A 21,585-nucleotide genomic window follows, 5' to 3' on the forward strand; every position below is an offset into this window, starting at 1 on the left:
AAGACTTTATATTGTGTCCGGCATCTGATATTTTACAATAAAAATATGCTGACAACCAGGTAATTGATTTATTGGGTTATATAAACGGATTTTACAGCATAGAAACAAGTGTTTTCTTTGTTTCGCCAGAAAACCGAAAGATGATCTGATAATTTTTGGTTAACTTACAAATGTCAGTTTATATACTAGTAGTATGCCGTCGCCGATATATCCGGATCAAAGTTATGAAGACCGGATGACATATTTGACGTCACAAAAAGCTGTGATATGGATATTTTTAAAAGCAGTCTTAGACCGCAAACAATGAATATCATCAAATCAAAATGACTTTATATATTGAATATGACGGCGAACAATGCGACTAAACATGAGAGCTTTTGTCAAATGGTGTAGAAGCAGATTCGATTTTTAAAAAAGGCAATGTTGTACAATAGTAGAAAAAACACACAGTCATTTCCTGGAATTCCGGTAAAAATCATAAAATTTAGAAAGAAAAAAACTGTATGATATGATCAACTGCACGTGATAAATAAAAACCAATTTTGAGAGATTTCTATTAAAGTGTCCTACGAATTGCATTTCAAGAAAAAAGTAAAAACACAAAAATACTGAACTCCGAGGAAAATTCAAAAAGGAAAATCAAAAATCAAAAGGCAAAATCAAAAGTCCAAGCACATCAAACGAATGGATAACAACTGTCATATTCCTGACTTGGTACAGGCATTTTCTAATGTAGAAAATGGTGGATTGAACCTGGTTTTATAGCTAGCTAAACCTCTCACTTGTATGACAGTCGCATCAAATTCCATTACATTGTCAACGATGCATGAACAAAACAAACATACTCAAAGAGTAAAAATGTCTAAAATAGGGGTACAACAGTCAATATTGTGTTATCATCTTAATATCACTACATAAACAACAAATGTAACAAAGTAGCACAAAAAGGCATACATCAAATTCAACATTCTCATTTTGCTTTTCCTATACGGCTGAATTTATCTATGTAAAGTCTACCCATAAATGAAAGAAGGTTTTCATTACTGGTGTAAAATTGCGCGTTTGAAATTCGCACAGGTAGACATAAAAATAATTTTGTCGTATGACGGCATACATAAATGCAGACTCACGTAAAGTAGATATAACAAAAAACAGACTTACAGTAAAAATAATAAATAAAATAATGGTGTGGTTCAAAGTATGACGGGATACATAAGTACAGTTTCACGTCAAATACGGCTGAATTAATCTATGTAAAGTCTACCCACGTCAAGGTGTCATTGTAGTTTGATAATCACATAACTTCCATTAATGACCAACAGAATGACAATATCACTTGGTTTATCATACATAATGGCAAACAACATGAACTATCTGATTGAATGGGAGCTATATGAGTTATTACATTTTTTTTCCTTGAATGTCCGGTACCAACTCAGTAATAAGGCAGTTGTAATCAAATATTCAGTTTATTTGTTTGTTTTCGTTTGTTTTCGTTGCACTTTACGTTTCTGCTGTTCCATTGTTTTCCTCATATAGTTGATGTGATTTTAGTTTGTTACCCAGTTTTATTTGCTCTCAATCGATTTATGACCTTTGAACAGCAACTTCTTCATCAGGTTGATAATTATGTTATATTCAAGGGACAACTGAATGCTGCCGTGGCCTTTTTTTATAATCTTTTTAAAGAATGGTAAAAATCCTATTAGCTCAATAATATAACATAATGAACCTGATAAAGTACTATGATCATGTTCCAAGCAAATAATCCAGACATGTATGTAGGCTTTCTGTCGTGCGGTTTGTGATAATTGATATTTTCGGAAGGACGGCTTTAAAGAGATACATACGGTATAGCATCCCCAGATGTTGAAAAGCGACGGGGGTTGTCGCAGAAGATTTTTTAAATACCTCAATATATCAGCAACAAAACGACATTAATAGTCAACAGACATATAAAGGTCCCCTATCAGGTAAATTGTGTACAAAATAGTATCCCGTTGATGGTCTAACAGTTAAAGTTGATATTATTATTTTTCCTACCTAGTCCATGGTTCTCTTTTGATTATCCTGTTTACTCTGCAAATAATTCAAGGTCGCAACCAAATAGCCTTTTAATGATTAAAAGGGGTTGATACCTAAAGGGCATTCACAACATACATGACGACTAGAAACGGACAATGTTAAAACCAAACAAAAACAAAACAATCAGCAAGTGTACTAAAACGCTATCAAAAACCCCGAAGACTGATCAATCCATACCCAGCAAAGAACCAGAGGTTTACCAAAAGTAAATATACGATTAATCAAAGGTCACTGGCGTCAACGTGATGATCGTAACTGCAATTACGATCATCCCCATATGGCGGACACAAATATAGGGATATTTTATAAGGCTGATTTCTCCACTTTAACAGCGTATTTTCAGATTTGTTTTATATCAAGAAACATCTTTATAAGCATTGCCATTGACTGTGTTCTTCATAAATTATAGAAAAACAACCAGAAGAACGAAAATCGAGATTCAAACATCACGATGATGATCGTAACTTCGTCTATAGATGATCGTAACTTTGACTTGTTATTATATAAAGATGATCGTAACCCAAAATTTATAAACGTTTTTTCCCTAATGGGGATCCTATTTAGCAGTCACGATAAAAAAAATATTATGATTTTTAAATTAAACAAAAAATAATTGAAAACCGTTATTCTAAAATGAAATGACAGAAGGGGATTAGCAGGCTTATATGCAAATGTCCTCAATATTATTTTCTAATGAGTAATTTAGTTAACATTCAAAATGGATTTACGTTGATATGAAGTTGATATAAATATCATTCTCATGATGCACTTTAAGAATACAGGCCAAAACTTTCACTGAATAAAGTAAAGGAAGACATGAAGTGTCATTATTTTTATGACTTTCTATCGGTTTTAAATTGTTGCCTGGCCTTTTTATTTCTTAATAAAACTATGACTATTAAACATTGGTAGACTCCAGAGGCTGACTTAGAGGGAGGGTCAAGGTGCTCGCATCACCTTTTTGTGAGGGAAATTTGGTTGATTGTATAGGGAACCAATGAAGCATGACTGTAGCGGGCCTACTCTTAGGCAACCAGTCCCCCATCCCTTCATGAAAATATCTGGATACGCCCCTGGACTACTGTTACCTATATTTACCATGGTTTGTATTTATGTAAAGAAGGAAAAGTTAAAATAGATGGTATACACGTTCATATTAGATTTTTCAAGCTACAAATCCTTACATTTCTACAGTATATGACATGTATTATTGAAGTTAGTCGAAGAAGTTGTTTTAAGCCAAACATATCGAAAAGAGATCTACCATTTGATTTTTATAAGGGGGATGAAATTTGAAACAAGGCAGGACAGGAGATTTGAGTAGAAAAAGGCCGGATTAACATCTTGGTCAATCAAAAAGGCAGGATGACAATTTATGTAATAATTACACGGCTTATGTAAGAATCCTGGGTTTTGATTGGTTGATAGCCAGTGTATTGTTCATCAATTTACTGTTATAAAATGAATATCGTCCATTTTTTAAAACCGCCGAGGTATTTGCCAAAAGGCTATGCCTTTTTTATCCTCTCTGTCGTGGTATTTGCCAAAAAATACTCTATCCGACTGGTCGCTTGTAACGTCACGATCATCAATGCGTTTTTTAACATTAACATTCGGTGTAATTAAACAGATATAGCATGTTCTTGAGGGGTATTTGCGAAAAATACCAGTCTTGAGAATGAATTTCCCTCGCCTTACGGCTCGCGAAATTTAACATTCTCTCGACTGGTATTTTTCGCAAATACCCCTCCTTAACATGATATATCTGTTTAAAAAATCAGGATGAAAAAAAGCAGGACCGAATAGAGTAAAAAAAAACACAAGATAGAGATTTCAACATAAAAAATGCAGGACAAACTTATTCATCCTAGCCCCTCCCCCAAATAAAAATCAAATAGTAGCTCCCTTTATTGACGGTTTCATTAATGTTTTTTCATTCAACAGATATGATTACACTTCTTAATGCTTTATTTTTTCAACCTCTCCTTTAAAAATCGTAAATCTGTTAATAAAAGAAACTATAAAGTCTGAATTCCCCAAAAATACCAGATCCTCGAAAGGTACTATTGTCCCTATAAAGTGTAGAGGGGGGAGGGGAATTAAAAAAAATGTCCAATTTTAACAAACTGGTCATTAATATAAACTGTCCAATACTTTATTTATATAAAACATATGAAATTAGTATAAAGTTGTTAACCGCCAATGCATTTTAATATTGAACTAGAAAAAACAATAAATACGAAATCTCGCGAAGTCATAACTATTTGTGCACTTACCAATAGGACGTTAGTGATCGTTCCTCATTATTATCACAATATCAGCTGATAACGTACACTTTTTCGCATACTAGACAGCTTTATTTGTCCTTATTTATCAGAAAATGCTTCGTTGGAACAGACAGTTACGATCATCTCAAGTAAAAGTTACGATCATCGTTGATAAAAATAAATAAAAGTTACGATCATCATCGTGATATGTTGTAGCTCGATTTTCATTCTTCTTGTTGCTTTTCCATCCGGTCCGAAAAAATATTTTAATGGCAATGCTTATAAAGATGTTTCTTGATATAATACAAATCTGAAAATAAGCTGTTAAAGTGGAGAAATCAGCCTTATAAAATATCCCTATATTTGTGTACGCCATATTGGGATGATCGTAATTGCAGTTACGATCATCACGTTGACGCCAGTGAAAGATGTGCCATTCGCACAAGTCAACAAAAATATCATAACATTAAAATGTGGCAAAAGACGGCCTGGACCAGGTATAAGAACATAAAGAAGTTTTTATGTGAGTCTAAACAGTATATTTTTACTTTCGATCAGGTAATTTTGAATAAGATACGAAGTCTTCATAATAATGCCACTGCTGGTGGACGCTTCGTCCCTGAGGGTATCACCAGCCAAGTAGTCAACATTTTGGTGTTGACATGAATATCAATCATGTATAAAAAAAAAAAAGAAGATGTGGTATGATTGCCAATGAGACAACTGTCCACAAGAGACCAAAATGACACAGACATTGACAACTATAGGTCACCGTACGGCCTTCAACAATGAGCAAAGCCCATACCGCATAGTCAGCTATAAAAGTCCCTGATAAGACAATGTAAAACAATTCAAACGGGAAAAACTAACGGCCTTTTTTATAACCAAAAAGAACGATGAAAAACAAATATGTAAAACATAAACAAACGACAACCACTGAATTATAGGTCATTTTTATAAATTTTCTGTTTGCAAAACTTTGAATTTTTCGAAAAAACAAAGGATTTTCTTATTCTAGGCATAGATTACCTTAGCCGTATTTGGCACAACTTTTTTGAATTTTGAATCATCAATACTCTTCAACTTTGTACTTGTTTTGCATTATAAATATTTCGATTTGAGCTTCACTGATGAGTCTTGTGTAGACGAAACGCGCGTCTGGCGTATTAAATTATAATCCTGGTACTTTTTATAACTATCACGAATGTAACAAATAAAAGCAATGAAAAAAAATAACTTTAAGGGATTGAAAATATCAAAGTTCGTGGCATTATTTTAAAGTCATCAAATTAGTGTTAGCTATTTAAAAGGTTTAAGATTGTTTCTAATTTCACATTACTGTTAAAGCTCTCATAATATTAATAAATACTGGTACAACAATTCAGTTTAAACATTTATTTTAGAAATGTTATGATAGATATATAGTTTATTTTCATAAAACCATGCAGCTACAAAGGTTAGAGAGAAGTTAAAAAATAATATTACATAAAATAAAAAAATAAAAAATGCATGAAGTTTAAAATTGTGTATGTATGTTTGTCTTTTACTAATACATCTTTACTTTTTCTTTACAAAAATTCCCCCAACCTTCCCACTTAAAAAAACAATTATATTGTTTGCATGGTGTGTCCCTACTTCTCGAAAACCATCAGGACGTAATAAGGTGTAGCATTTTTTTCAGTTTCAAATTTCAAGATTGATATTTTTGTTTGTGGTATAGGAGTCTTCCGCTTTCTTGGATTGTAAAAACATAAAAATCTAAAGTCCAGATTTTTTATCAAGTTAGCAAAATTTTATGCAGGAATGCAGATATCTAATGTGAATTTTCATTAAAAAGAACCAGTTTTGACGAATAGAATTTATAAATATTAATATATATTTACATGTGAAGATTATTTTTGGATGTTTCGGTGACCCTGTTTTTTCTTTTGATATTCTGAAAACATTGTCGAGAAGCTATCTTTTCTTATTTATTTTACTATTCTATCATTTTGTTTATTTTCTTATCACAAAATGGTGTTTTTTTTCTGTATAACCCATACAAATTAATTCATTTCGTCTCAATCTGTAGCTTGAGAAAATGCGCTGTTACTTATTATTTTTTTTATTTTTTGGAACATATTAATAGATACTACGGTTTGGCAAAAAATGAACAAATTCTATCATTTTTATTTAAGACTCCCATATCACTTTAATATATAAAAGAATTATATTCGAAGCTTTGCGTTGTTTTCAGCATGTTAAGGTTGCCAAATTTTGAATTCAATACAGCAATGTTTTCTTAAGCTAAATGAACGAAACAGTTCATTTGAGTAATTATTTCGTTAATTAATTCAATTCTATAAGACAAATATGGTGGCACTGTCTTCATCAACAAGGTGACGTCATGTATATACTGCCGGCGTCAAATGTAAACACATTGTGTTTTCAGACTTTTTGTGCTCCTCAGGATGTAATAAAATTAAACAAAAGAATTAATTAAGGTTCCATAAGTTAGTTTGCCTATTTATCATATGGCAGAAATAACATATTAATTCATTTGAGAATTCAAAAATATATACAGCCAGTTAGATAGGGGATGTTTACCAAATAGAACCGTTGATACAATTTATGGCTTTATAAAAGTGTACTAATCTGTGTACTAATTTGTACTGTTAAAAAATTGTCATACTCAAATTCTCTCTCCTTCCATCTGAAAAGCATCAGAATATCATGAAATAATTAGTCATACAGCACGGAAAATTCTCATGTTATGTTAACGTATAATTTCGCCATTGCGAATTATTTTGTCTGTCGTTTTTATTTCATTGTATTTTAATTGGGTTAGTTTTTTTGTTTCAATTTAGTATTAATATTGATACATATTGCGTTTCCCACACTATCAGCATATAAATGTGCACAAACTATGCTTTTCTTTTAACGGCTTCAAATTAGAATTGAAGGAAGCTTGTATTAACCTTAAACAAATATGTATTTAATTCATTAACTAATTCATGGCTAATATGTTAGCGTATATATACCTTTTGAAACCTCAAATATATGGTATCACACATGACAATCTCCTCCAATTACAATTCATTACATTAATGCAATGACGAACAATTTTAAACTTGAACTTTAAGACAAGGACAAAATCAAAGTCCTTATAGTGCACTCTCCCGCATTTGTAGTTCCATTCCAACATTAATTTCTAAAGGTATAAATATCTATAAGTCGTTATAAGAATGCAAACATTACATGTTATGCCATGATTTTTTCTTGATAGAAGACTCTGTTATAAAAATGATAAATGACGAGGTGTTCCAAAAGTAGAGTTAATCAACCCATTCGACTTTTATAGATCGAAATAACGATAACGATTGTGATATTACCGAATGAGACTGATAACGCATTTCCAAGTCAGAAAAACGGCAGTTATGTTGCATTATCGTGTTTTTTGTTGTTGTTGCACTCAGTGTTTCTGTTGTTTTCCTCTTATAAATAATGTTTTTCCCTCGGTTTTAGTTTTTAACTAGGATTAGTTTTCTCTCTATCGAGTTATGACTTTTGGCAAAGGTATACTATCATGACTATTGTTTCTTTTATTTTATTGATCATCAACAACTTTACCAATGGAGGAAGAACTGCTATCCTTACTCGTCACATTCGGTCGTGCTGTATTTAAGATTCATATAAATTTGTATTGTACATTCGGTTTTATCCTCTGCATACAATTTATTCTTAAAAAATCATTGGATAAATTATGTTTTACTTGTTCGTATTTCAAATTCCTCTTAAGTAGCTAATGCAACAGATAAAGGAGTAATGTTTGTACCATCATTAAATTACTATGGTGAAATTGCAACTTAAAGCGTCTATGATTCACATTGCTATTTGCGTAAATTCGTTATGCTAAACAATTATCTCATATTACATACCTTTGCATAAAACCTTGTCTTTGATTTGTCATAACAGCCATTATGTCTAACACACAAGGGTAAAGGATAATCGCTGATGCACTGTCCATTTTTACATTGTATGTGCCCTGCCTCACATTCTATGAATATTAAAATCAAGGTACTATTTCTTCTTCATTTATGTATATGTCATTACAGAAAAGAAGTATCCTAAGGCTTTCGGTTTAATGTTCTCTTGAACAATTTTCGTATTTCATGCGTTTTTTCGCAGCTGTTTATTTCATTGGTTTAAAGTTTTTTTAAGGGGTAAGTCTTTTTTTTTTTAAATTCTGACTGTATTGGATGAAAATAAGTTACTCTAAATGACTCAATATCTTTATTGAGCTTCATCATATGCGGTCCTCGATATCTAATTAGTTGTCTGGGTACCTCAACTACTATACTGCAAGCCGGCTGTAATCACTGAGGTTTTGAGTCCCTCTTGGTGAAGGTGCGTTCGACTCCAATCTTACTTGACTAGTATAGTAAGTCTTCATAACGATTTTCAGTGTTTTTCACCGGGTACTCCCGAATTCTGAATCAATTGAAAATGGCTATCTCATTTTCAAAAAGGCAAACAGTGTAAAACACTAATTAATTGAATCAATTAGTATTGTATATCATGGAAATTCTGTCACTGCCATGCTCATTATTTCTAAATCAAATGACTGCACTGCATATTCATATGTTTTAGTGGCTTTATTTTAATATGACATTATTCGATAAAAAGCAAATCATAGCAGTATGATGAATACACCCTTGAAAATATTCGTTCTATCATAGAGTGAAATAACGTTTACACCGGCTGTATTTTGCATTTGTCCTTAGTTATCAGTAATCTGTTCTACATCATTTGTTGATGTTGTTCATAAGTGTTTCTCGTTTTTCATTCTTTGATATAGATAAGACTGATGGTTTTCCTTTTTAAATTATTTCACACTAATCACTAGAGGATCTTTGTATCTTGTTCAGTGTGAGCGAATCCTCCGTGTTAAGGGCGTGTTTCGACCTACACTTCATATGCACTTGTATACTTGGATACTCTGCCCTCATTTTCCTAATTACATTCATTTTTTTTTTCATCACATAGTTAAAATAAACAATTGTCTTCACCTTTTCAAAATTCTGTGTTCTCCTCCGACCAGACATTAATATGTATTTTTTCATCACACAAGTTGATCTTTCTTATTACTTGTTCTCCGTTACCACACTTCATCAAGACACTCAAAATCTAAAATCAAAAATAAGAGAGTTTGTAAAATTAAAAGATTGATCTTCACCAATGCCTAATCGACATATTGGTAAAAACCCAACATTCCAACAAGTAGTACCATAAAGATATTAATAAATTTTATATTTTTAGTATGACACCATGTTGTCATATTTTCATCGACTTATTATTATTCAAATTAACAAATATTGGATTCCCAGACAAAAAAATACTTCATTAGTTAATGTCGAGGTATTTGTAACATAGGATCGTGTCACTTAAATTTATATTGCGTTAAAAAGATAATGTTTTTTTAAAGATACATTCGCCTGTTGTCTGCTCTATGGTCGGGTTGTTGCTTTGACACATTCCCCATTTCCTTTCTCAATTTTATTAGGAGTATATTTTTGTTTTGTCTTTGAAAGTTCAAAAAGTAAACACAATTAGTATGTATACACAATCAAATGTGTATCATTTTCATTTAATAAAATTAGAATGTGTTTATATCTCAACACATGCTTTGTTTTAAATTTATGATTCAACAGTTATTCAAACAATCAATTAAGTCTTTTACTTAAAAGCCAAATGTGTTGTATTGTTATTGTAATTTTTTTTACCCAAATGATATCCTCTATGCTCTTCACTTTTTACTTGTTTGGCTTAATAAATATTTTATGAGCGTCACTGATGAGTCTTATAATAGACGAAGTAGACGAAATGCGCGTCTGGAGTACTGCATTATAATTCTGGTACCTTTGATAACTATTTACACCACTAGGTCGATGCCACTGCTGTTGGACGTTTCGTCCCCGAGGGTATCACCAGCCCAGTAGTCAACACTTCGGTATTGACATGAATATCAATAATGTGGTAATTTTTACAAATTTCCTGTTTACAAAACTTTGAATTTTTCGAAAAACTAAGGAGTTTCTTATCCAAGGCATCCTTAATGCTCTTCACCTTTTTACTTGTTTGGTCTAATAAATATTTTGATATGAGCGTCACTGATGAGTCTTATGTAGACGAACTGCGCGTCTGGCGTACTAAATTATAATCCTGGTACCTTTTATAACTATTTACACCACTGGCATGGGTCTATGTCACTGCTGGTGGACGTTTCGTCCCCGAGGGTATCACAAGCCCAGTAGTCAACACTTCGGTATTGACATGAATATCAATAATGTGGTCATTTTTACAAATTCTCGAATTTTGGTAAATACAATTTTATGAGCTTATGAAGTCGTTTGTGAAAAGCAAAATGGGTGTTATTGGACAATATATTTTAACTTCTATCGTAGGAAAAAAACCAAGAAATCCGGACATTTGATAAAAATTACAAACCCTATCTTAGAACATCCTTACAAGGCCAAATCAAATACAAAATGTAAGACTATTGAGAACCCAAAAAATTGAAAGGGTTTGTTAAATAAATATGTATGTTTTTTTCTTTCTAAAATGATACCTTGGAAAGGGAGTACTAGTTTTTTTTTAGAATTATCTTTAATTTTAGATACACAACTTCACACTTTTTTTACTTCAGTTGAACGTACAGCAAAACAGTTCATAATAATAGTACTAGATTACTGAGGTATACCACTCGTACTTCAAATCCTTAATACAAACCTGGTACATGTGCTGTAACATAATACCTTTTTACTGCCTTTTATATGTTTATTTTCACTACTGATTATTTTACTTTGATTTATTTATAATACTTATCAGAAGCGCATAACGTAGATGTGTAACGTGCTACTGTCTTCAACAAGATAATAGAAAAATACCGAGTTCAATGTTCTTAATGATAATGTGTTAAAGTTACACGAAATAAAATTTCGTTTCTTAACGTAGATTTTTTTGTAATTATGAAATAGAAGATGTGGTATGATTGCCATTTTCACCAAATGAAGACCAAATGGCACAGAATAAACAACTAAAGGTCACAATACGGCCTTTAACAATGAGCAAAGCTCATACCGCACATTCAGCTAGAAAATGCCGCGAATTGACAAACATAAAACAATTCAAACGAAAAAATTGACGGCTAAATAAGATTAGTTAGATAAGTTACTGCTTTGTACAGTGATTGTGAAATTTTATATATGTATAACAAATGGTAAAAAAAATCCCAACTCCAAAGAAAATTCAAGGCGGAAAGCCCTTATTAAAAGACCAAATCAAACACCATACGAATATTATACAACTGTCTTATTCTTTACTTGGTTCAGGTATTTTCATGTATAGAAAACGGTGGATTAATCATAGAGTAATTCATCGAAGAACTCAATAAGAGAAAAATAGTCAACGTGTGACCTAACAACACATTAATTCGCGAATACGCGAAGCGCATGTGTTGATTATCCTTGTTTTTCGGTCAAGAATTTTTCAATATTTGATATTTTGAATACTTATTCTTATTATAACATTGCCAATACGATTTTAGTGGAAATAAAGTATAAAAAACAAGGAATTATTCGTATCACAATTGTTTTGATTTGACGTCACCGACAACGTTTTCACAACACCTATTGTTTTATGAGGTTAGAGGTAAAACAACTGAATTTATTTCACATAAAATCGGTTTAAATTTCACAGGAAAATCACGAAAGTTCATTGAAAGCAATGTAATAAACCAGTTTAGTCTTGCTTCGTTTTACCAAAATACTTAAATCATATTTCGTTTTGCTTTTTTCCCCTCCTAGTAAACGCTATACTCCATAGTTATAAGTTTGTTGGTACAACGTAGCAATGAAATATATACATCAATGGGAAACTTTGAGAAAATATTTTATAATTAAGTTTTGATCCTGAGCATGGTATATTTTCGTCTGATTATCGATGAGTTCATTTAGGCTCTATTAAATATAGATTAAGAAGATGCTTGTCCACATGTTGACCAACAGTGCAAACGATATGATTCTAGATATCTACAACAATTATCAAAGGTACCAGGATTATAATTTAGTACGCCAGACGCGCGTTTCGTCTACATAAGACTCATCAGTGACGCTCATATCGAAATATTTATAAAGCCAAACAAGTACAAAGTTGATGAGCATTGAAGATCCAAAATTCCAAACAAGTTGTGCAAAATACGGCTAAGGAAATCTATGCCTGGAATAAGAAAATCCTTTGTTTTTCAAAAAATTCAAATTTTTGTAAACAGGAAATTAAAAAAAATAATGACCACATTATTGATATTTATGTCAGCACCGAAATGTTGACTACTTGGCCGGTGATACCCTCGGGGACGAAACGTCCACTAGCAGTGACATCGACCCAGTGGTGTAAATAGTTATCAAAGGTACCAGGATTATAATTTAGTACGCCAGACGCGCGTTTCGTCTACATAAGACTCATTAGTGACGCTCATATCGAAATATATATAAAGCCAAACAAGTACGAAGTTGAAGAGCATTGAAGATCCAAAATTCCAAAAAGTTGTGCCAAATACGGCTAAGGTCATCTATTCCTGGGATAAGAAAATCCTTAGTATTTCGAAAATTCAAAGTTTTATATTCAGGAAATTTATAAAAATGACCACATAATTGATATTCATGTCAACACCGAAGTGCTGACTACTGGGCTGGTGATACCCTCGGGGACGAAACGTCCACCAGCAGTGGCATCGACCCAGTGGTTCAAACAGTTATCAAAGGTACCAGGATTATAATTTAGTACGCCAGACGCGCGTTTCGTCTACATAAGACTCATTAGTGACGCTCATATCGAAATATGTATAAAGCCAAACAAGTACAAAGTTGAAGAGCATTGAGGATCCAAATTCCAAAAAGTTGTGCCAAATACGGCTAAGGTGCAATACCCAGCAAATATTGTTTTTCTATTTTTTCACAGTATGAGAATTTTAATATTTGTATTCAAACAACTGGTATTGTATATCTATCGTTTATTGACACACTGACGTCTGGCAGATATAATGTGGCATAATCAAATCAAAAGACAAACATTAAATTTGATTCATGTCCCTTTGTGCAATTATATGAATAATGATAAAAGATATGTGTTAATGATAATATATGTCAAGATCTCGACATGTTTAACCTTATATCGCTGTACTTTGAATTAATTAAGTTATCTTTTTGTCATGTGAATTTCACATGAGTATTTTGAGCAACATGAAAAACGCACGAATAGTTTTCAATACTCTCTATTTTGCGGTCTATAGGTGAGATTCAGATTATAGAAATCATGACTACGTTAACTTCTAAAACTTTTGCTTTATAATCATATGTGTATGGTCAAGTAAATCTTTTTTTTTTATATTTCAATCTTTTCATTACAATGAAATTATTCATTTTCCTCATCAGTATATTTCATTATCTGTCTATAGAAGTCTATAAAATGAACCAACCAGAAAATTTAATATAGTGATAATCATATTTATAGTGGAAGGATCACATGAATAACAAACACATTTGATAGTACTATCATCTGCATCGTAAGTAAACAATGTTTTATTTTAGAAAGACAAGTGAGTATGTCATCTCTTTGGTAACTTAGTGCACTACAATTCAATGGAACCAAAGTACAACATAAATTTTTAAATGAAGACTAAGTGTTTGGTGTTTTGAAAAGAAAAAGCAGAATTTGCTTAAAATTTGCAAACCGAATTAACTTTCTTTTTTATTAATTTATTTCATTTGAATGAAGTTTATTTAATTTAATAATTTTCAGTTTAAAGTTATTATATGAGGAGGGTGGTTTTGTTTATATACCGTTTTGATTATAAGAATACCGAACATGACTTGAAAAATACAAACTATAACTCGGAGTTCAGTATTTTTGTGATTTTACTTTTAACATCATTGTACACAGAGTTCACTTTAATATTCTAGTCATTGTTTGAAAATACACAAAATAATACTTTTTCAAACATAAGCATAATGTCATTATACGTAAGCCGATTAGGGCCATTCGACAAAAAAGTTATTTCGACATAACATGTCGTAATAATGACATCCTTATGTCGTAATAACGAAATCGCTATATATAAAAAAAAAAAAACAAAAAATGTAGTATTATTGCCAAGGAACTAAATTGACACATAAATTAACAACTATAGGTCATTAGAATGCATTCAACAATGCTAAAGCCCCCGTGTAGTCAGCTATAAAAGGCTCGAACTGACAAATGTTAAACAATTTTTTTTTCAAACGAGAAAACTAACGGCTTTATTAATGTACAAAAAAAGAACGAAAAACATATATGTAACACAGCAACAAACAACAACCACTTTATTGCACGACGCCCAATAGATCGGGATCCTCTGACCTACGCCTATCTGGAAGTTTTGTCTTGTACCCGCAGTGGTATGCGAGTGAATGCTATGATCGCTCGTCGTCCGATGTCGTCTGTCGTAAGATTGTTTTCTCCTTTAAAACGAATGTGCAAAGTTCTTTGAAAGTTACTTTGATTTTACCTTCACAAAATAGAACATATTGGGTACACATTAGTTTTTTGATAATATTTTGAAAACTGTTACATTCATTATGACAAAATGGATACGCCGAACATTTCAAAATGATCAGTTTTAACCATATATGAGTTGTGTCCTCTAAAACAAAACATTTTTAGGGGATATCTACATGTATTGAAATCACTTGGTGTCCGTCGATTATGACCTGCAACCAACTACATAGACCCTAATATTAAATAAAAACAACAGTAGTATACCGGTGTTCAATGGTCATAAATCGATTGAGAGAAAACAAACCAGTGTAAAACTAAAACACGGGAAACACAACAACAGTTAGAGGAAAATACACGAACAACAGGAACACTGAAGTGAAAAAAATAAGCCTTTAATATACATAGAACGGACTGTCCTGTGATATAGCGATGTCGTTCTTTCCACATAATATGTCGCTTTTATGACATATCGATTATCGTTATTTTCACATAATATGTCATTATTACGAAATAGCGATGTAGTTACATGTATTTCTACATAACATGTCGTTATTACGACATAGCGATGTCGTTTTTTCAACATAATATGTCATTATTACGAAATAGCGATGTAGTCACATGTATTTCTACATAACATGTCGTTATTACGACATAGCGATGTCGTTTTTTAACATAATATGTCTTTATTACGACATAGCAATTTTGTTATTACGAATTACGTCTGGCGTATTAAATTATGATACCGGTACCTTTGATAACTATTACGACATAAATTATTTTTTTCGAATGACCCTTGTTGGCTTCCGTATCATTATGTACTGTCATGAATTCATAGGAGGTGTCATTTGATAGTCTGTGGTTTATATGTCGCAATGTACTAACTTATCATTTATTAATGTATTTCTTTGTCCTGAGTGTTATTGCATAATTTTTATTGTTAATCTTGTTATATAAGCAAGAGGTTTGAAATTGATAATTTTTTTTATTGATTTAGCGTTTAACTTCGATAACTTAATCATGGTGTCATTGTGTACTGTCGTTAATTCGTAGGAGGTGTCCGCTGTTATTCTGTGGTTTACGTGTAGTAATGTACTTTACTATCATGTATTTATGTATTTCTTTGTCCTGAGTGTAATTGCGTTATTTGTACAAAAATTGAGAAAGGAAATAGAGAATGTGTCAAAGCGACAACAACCCGACCATAGAGCAGACATCAAAGGTCACAAATGGGTCTTCAATGTAGCGAGAAACTCCCGCACCCGGAGGCGTCTTTCAGCTGGCCCCTTAAAAAATGTGTATACTAGTACAGTGATTATGGATGTCATACTAAACTCCGTCACGACGTGTTGTCAATTTAGCTGTATTTTGAACCTTGTCATATAAACAGAAGGTTTGGTTAGCCATAGAACCATATTCAACCTATCATCTTTGTTTTTGATTTAGCGTTTAACTTCGATAACGTGACTCTGTACTTTAAAAGATCAGTATGATATTGTTCTATTATATGTTATTTTGATATATTTCTATTATGAATTAGAAAATACGTTGAACCACAAACGTCAAAATTATTTAATCGCGTAGTAGAATGAACTACTTGTGGATTCATACAAATTATATACAACTTTTGGACTATTTTAAGTTTAGGTCTATTTCTGAAATAAGTTCTTACATACTTTTGATTTTTTTAACCCTGTATGCTAACATTGCCCATATGAATTTTTTGAAATTGTTGCATACCATGTATACCTTAAACGACAAATATCTGTGACGTATAAAATTTCCTGACGTCAGACACGCGTATCAATGAATGTGTTTGTAGATAGATGTTTTTGTGTTCTGTTAAACTGTTCCTTTTAAAAATTTTAAACGATGATGACTGCTGTACCCATATGTTGACTATTTTATTTGTTATGTCTGTTTAGTTTACGCATCATTGTAAATATAACGGAATTTGACGAGACTGTAATCAAAGTGAGAGGGTTAGCGCTATAAAACTAGGTTTAATCCAAAATTTTCTACATTTAAGAATGTCTGTACCACGTCAGGAATATGACAGTTCTTGTCCATTCGTTTTTACGTGTTTTGTCATTTGATTTTTCCATCTGTTTATGGACTTTCCGATTGGATTTTCCTCTGAGATCAGTATTTTTGTGATTTTTTTTTTACATGTAGCAATGAACTATCTTATAATTTATTTATGTATTTCTTTGTCCGGAGTGTTCTTGCGTTATTTGTACTGTATTTCTGTCAATTTGGGTATGTCTAACCTCATCATATAAACAGGAAGGTTGGTTAGCCATATAACCATATCTAACCTATCATTTTCCTTTATTGATTTAGTTTTTAACTTAGACAATTGTCTTGTATAATGCCTAAAAGGACGCTTTAGTTGACGCAAATAGATGTTTACTGTCTCGACAAACGGTTACTGATTAGATCTTAAAGGTATCAATTATCAAAAGAAAACAGAATGTGTTGATTGGAATATAAACACTTCAAATCTAAGGAACTCCACTAGTCACTTTTTAAAAACATATTCATAATTTATTGATTAGTATTTAAAATACGGTTTTTATGTCTTAATCGTTTACTAGATAATCTGTAAAAAGAAAATGGCAGAATGTTCGACAGCTATCAATGTACCTCAAACAAATTATGGCAGCATTACAACATCGTTATCAGACGAGAGTGTCACACAAGAAGATATAAATGCACCGACACAAGACGGTAGGGTTACAACACAAGATCGAGTAAGTAAAATTGGAATGTTTGATATGTTATGTTTGATTTACCTATAACGTATTGCTGCAATATTTTCTTTCTGTTTAACATGCTTAAAGACCTGTTAGTTGTGTTTTAATTTATTTCTGTCTCTCAAGTATCATGAAAGAAGAATTTGTAATCTCACCTGGCCTGAAAAATTCCTAAAGATATACAATGAAATATATTAATACCTAATCACTGAACACCGTGCTGATGATTTCTTTATGCACTTAAAGCCCAAGAAATAATACGGAAATCCTCAGTTTTGGTATGAGATGAAACATCAATGAATCAGGAAGACTCTTTTCTTTTACTAAAATTGAAGCAAAATGATAAAGAAACAAACAAATATCTAATGTGCATTGGAAAAAGAGATAATTATTTAGGTTACTCATGTACATGTGATAGTAGTTAGTTATCAAAGGTACCAGGATTATAATTTAATACGCCAGACGAGCGTTTCGTCTACATAAGACTCATCAGTGACGCTCAGATCAAAACTATCAATGTTATATTATTTGATTCAGTAATTATTTTTAGTTATGCCAAACAAGGCTCCATTTGTTGTGACATAATAAATAATTATGATAATACAAAACTTATATTCAACAGAACCAAGCCATAGAAAGTTTTTCTGCATTTTTGAAGTTTATAAAAGATCCGAAAAGACCAGTTTTCGTACATTTTAAAGTTAAAAGAAAAAAGTGTTCATCATGCTGCAGCTACTATCATCACTTTTTACTTATTGAAGTCGTACAACAAGAAGACATTCAAATTGAAGTCATTGTTGCTCATTACACATCATCGAGAGAAATATTCACAAATAACAGCCGATTTGGAATTGGAAAATTCATTTGTGAAACAATTGTCATCACAAGGGATGAAAACAATAATCTGTTTGATTTCAATTCAGGTGTTTATAGTGTCGTGCACAGCCAATCGTCAGATACACCTGAAGTACGACAAAGATTTTATAAGCGATTAGGAGAGAAAATTTACGATTTCGGAGCCAACAATTGTGAACACGCAATTAATCACATATTAACTGGGATTTCCTTTAGTGATGAAACAAAATCAAAGCAAAAGTGTGCAGATTTATGTTCTGTTGTAATTGGAGAATTCAAAGAAGTTGGACTAAAAGTAGCATTGATAATAGCACTTGTCAGTTCGGTAGCAGGTTCTCTAACACGGTTTTCTTACGTAAGCTTAATGATTGCAGGTGTAGCCGCCCGCATTTCAAATATCGGAAGCAATGACACATGTGCGAGTTCTAATCGTCTCGGCAAAAATATCATAAGTGAAGCTATTGACGTATTAGACAGGCACAATAAAATTGAAGATTTTGCGGAAATTCCTGCAGGAGAACAAATTATAAATGAAATAAAAGACTCATTTAATAATCCATTGATATGCAAAATTTCTGAAAAGCTTGCTCGGAGCGCTATCGATAAGACACTTAAATTTTCATTGTGTACATCAATGTCAGTTGAAACAATATTTGTCATAACAAAAATGGTCTTTGTATATGTACCACTGTCTAAAATAACCTCTAAACAGAACCTTGTGAGAATGATTTTTGTAAGGTTAGTAGCAGGGTATCTCTCAATTCCTATTGGTGTTTTTTGTGGATCAGCAGGCCAAGCCGTCTGGTCTCCCCCAGCTTTATATTTTTGTCTTATAACTTTTTTCGTAAGCATTTTCACAAGGTATCTACTTACATTAGTTGCAAGTGTAATTTTTGATTGTTTTTACTGTTGTTTTTGCGAATGTTGCTGCAAGAGTTGTTACAATAGTTGTTATAAAAGTTGTCAAAACAACTGTTGTAAATGTTTTAAGGATAACTGCTGTTTACATACTGATCAATATAAAACAAACGACGTAGAAAGTAATTGCTGTAGTTGCAAAGAATGTATATGCTTCTTTATTGTTACTTTTTTTTACTTAGCATCTCTTGTAGGAATAATTTTACCACTTGTATTTTACTTAGACTGAGTTTTCATGCGTATGCAATTGAATTATTCCCTGAACAGGCATCTACACATACATTTTTGTTCATTGTGTGAAATGTTGATAAAAAACATCATAACATCAGTAAATGGAATTTTGAATTTACTTTAGCAAGTTCGTTTTTCTGTTTTCTATATGATGTGATTTATTTCCATAGATAAATTATCCGAGGCAAATAAAATGCAGAATATATGAATCCTAGTAGTTATGATATGTGACGTAAAAATATGAGAATCAATAGAAAGTTTTTATGAATGAAAATTTGCAAATCATTTAAATCGATGGATGCAGACAAAACGATGGTAAAAACGCTTTTTGACTATTGAATGAAACAAAGAGATAGAAGGTTAAATTCATGACTAATAGATATAAAAAAAAAATTATACCATCTTACATGTAGATGTTCATGTACTAGATTTATTTATCTGAACGAAATCGTTCTTTGTCTGTTAACATGAAATAGTTTTTATATTAAGAATGAAAGTAATTTTTTTTTCTATTAGTATTGATTGAAATGTTCAGAATATACCCGTAAATTATGTATGCGCAGTAGAAATGGTACATCATGATTCAAATATAGGTGTAGTTTCCTTTGAACTAGCTTTCATTAAAAGCTGATGTGCGTATTCTGTGATGCGTATTAGGTGTCCCACGTCTTAATTTGATTGTATGTGATTTGTGTCATGTGATTGGATTTAACCTTTTTCAGGACATTCTTATTTATTTTTTCTGTGTTCTGCTGTTACACAACTCTCAAAGGATAATAAATGGTTAAAAAGAGGCAATTATATATTATCCCCTTTATTCTGTGTGTGGCACTGCCGGGTAATTATCTCTTCCTTTAGTTGTTGTGGTTTGTTACTGTGTGTTGTTTTGGGTTGTTTTTTTCGGACATTGTTTTATTCATTAATCAGGGCTAAAGTTTTTTCTTTTGAATTATTCTAAATTTGTCAAGTTTATGTATTATATAGCTTCCTATCCGGTATAAGAACTGCGCCTTGTAGAAGGCCATTTGGTGACGTTTATTTGATATTTTTTGGCGTCATTGACTTTTGCAGGGAACTTTTATTTATTTATAGCTTAATCTATTTTGCATATCTGTTTCAATCAATTTTTTAATCTCTCTTCGTTATTGCCAGCGTATAAGGACTACAAATGTGTCAAAAGTTCGGGCAATATCATTTTATACAAAGGAAAATGGTAAAAATGACGTAAACTACATGTTCTCACTGTGTTATAGGAATATTAAGACAATATCTCTTTTTAAAACAAAATGCCGGTTAATAAATCTCAAGATATTGTTATTTCGTATTATTGAATAGCATTTTATATTGTATCTGTGATTTATTAAAAAAAATAATAAATGCTTAAAAGTAATAATTTTCATAAAACATACTTTGATAATCACAATGAATGTGATTGTTACGTTATTGTTGATATTTATTTCTTTACGTTTGATATCTGATACGGTTTACAGTCAAACCTTTCTAAGTTCGTACTTTACGTTTCTGGTCCAAACATCTAGAAGGAATTGTATACAAGCTTGATATTTCATGTTTTCTTGTTTATAAAAAGATGGGGTACATGTTGTAAGCGATTTTAAAGAGAATGGTTACTTAAGTACTGTTAGAGGGATGTTTTAGACTAAAGGTCGTCAATCTTCTGAATTGTTCGAGCCTTCCTTACTTTGAAATTGGATTAGTCCCATTCGGCAATCCTCGAAAGAATCCGCTACTCTCCTTTAATCTATTAGATGAAGATACAGAATCAGTCGAGTTGTGATGAATGGTGACAGTCCATGCTTCTGAATATTGTTTTGAAAACATTTTTCTTGTTGGACCGAGATTAAACGAAAAAAATAATTTAATGCGATGCTGTTTTTGTCTAGAAT

General features: G+C 31.8%; 1 long non-coding RNA gene across 1 annotated transcript; it reads left to right on the forward strand.

The window, feature by feature from the left end:
- The first annotated feature begins 13,890 nt into the window (after positions 1–13,890).
- On the forward strand, positions 13,891–21,074 carry LOC143047300 (uncharacterized). Its single transcript, XR_012969487.1, has 3 exons — positions 13,891–13,953; positions 17,519–17,674; positions 18,300–21,074. It is a non-coding gene; the product is annotated as an uncharacterized LOC143047300 (long non-coding RNA).
- The last annotated feature ends 511 nt before the right edge of the window (positions 21,075–21,585 follow it).

This window comes from Mytilus galloprovincialis, chromosome 10, assembly GCF_965363235.1.
Source record: "Mytilus galloprovincialis chromosome 10, xbMytGall1.hap1.1, whole genome shotgun sequence".
Taxonomy (NCBI): Eukaryota; Metazoa; Mollusca; class Bivalvia; order Mytilida; family Mytilidae; genus Mytilus; species Mytilus galloprovincialis.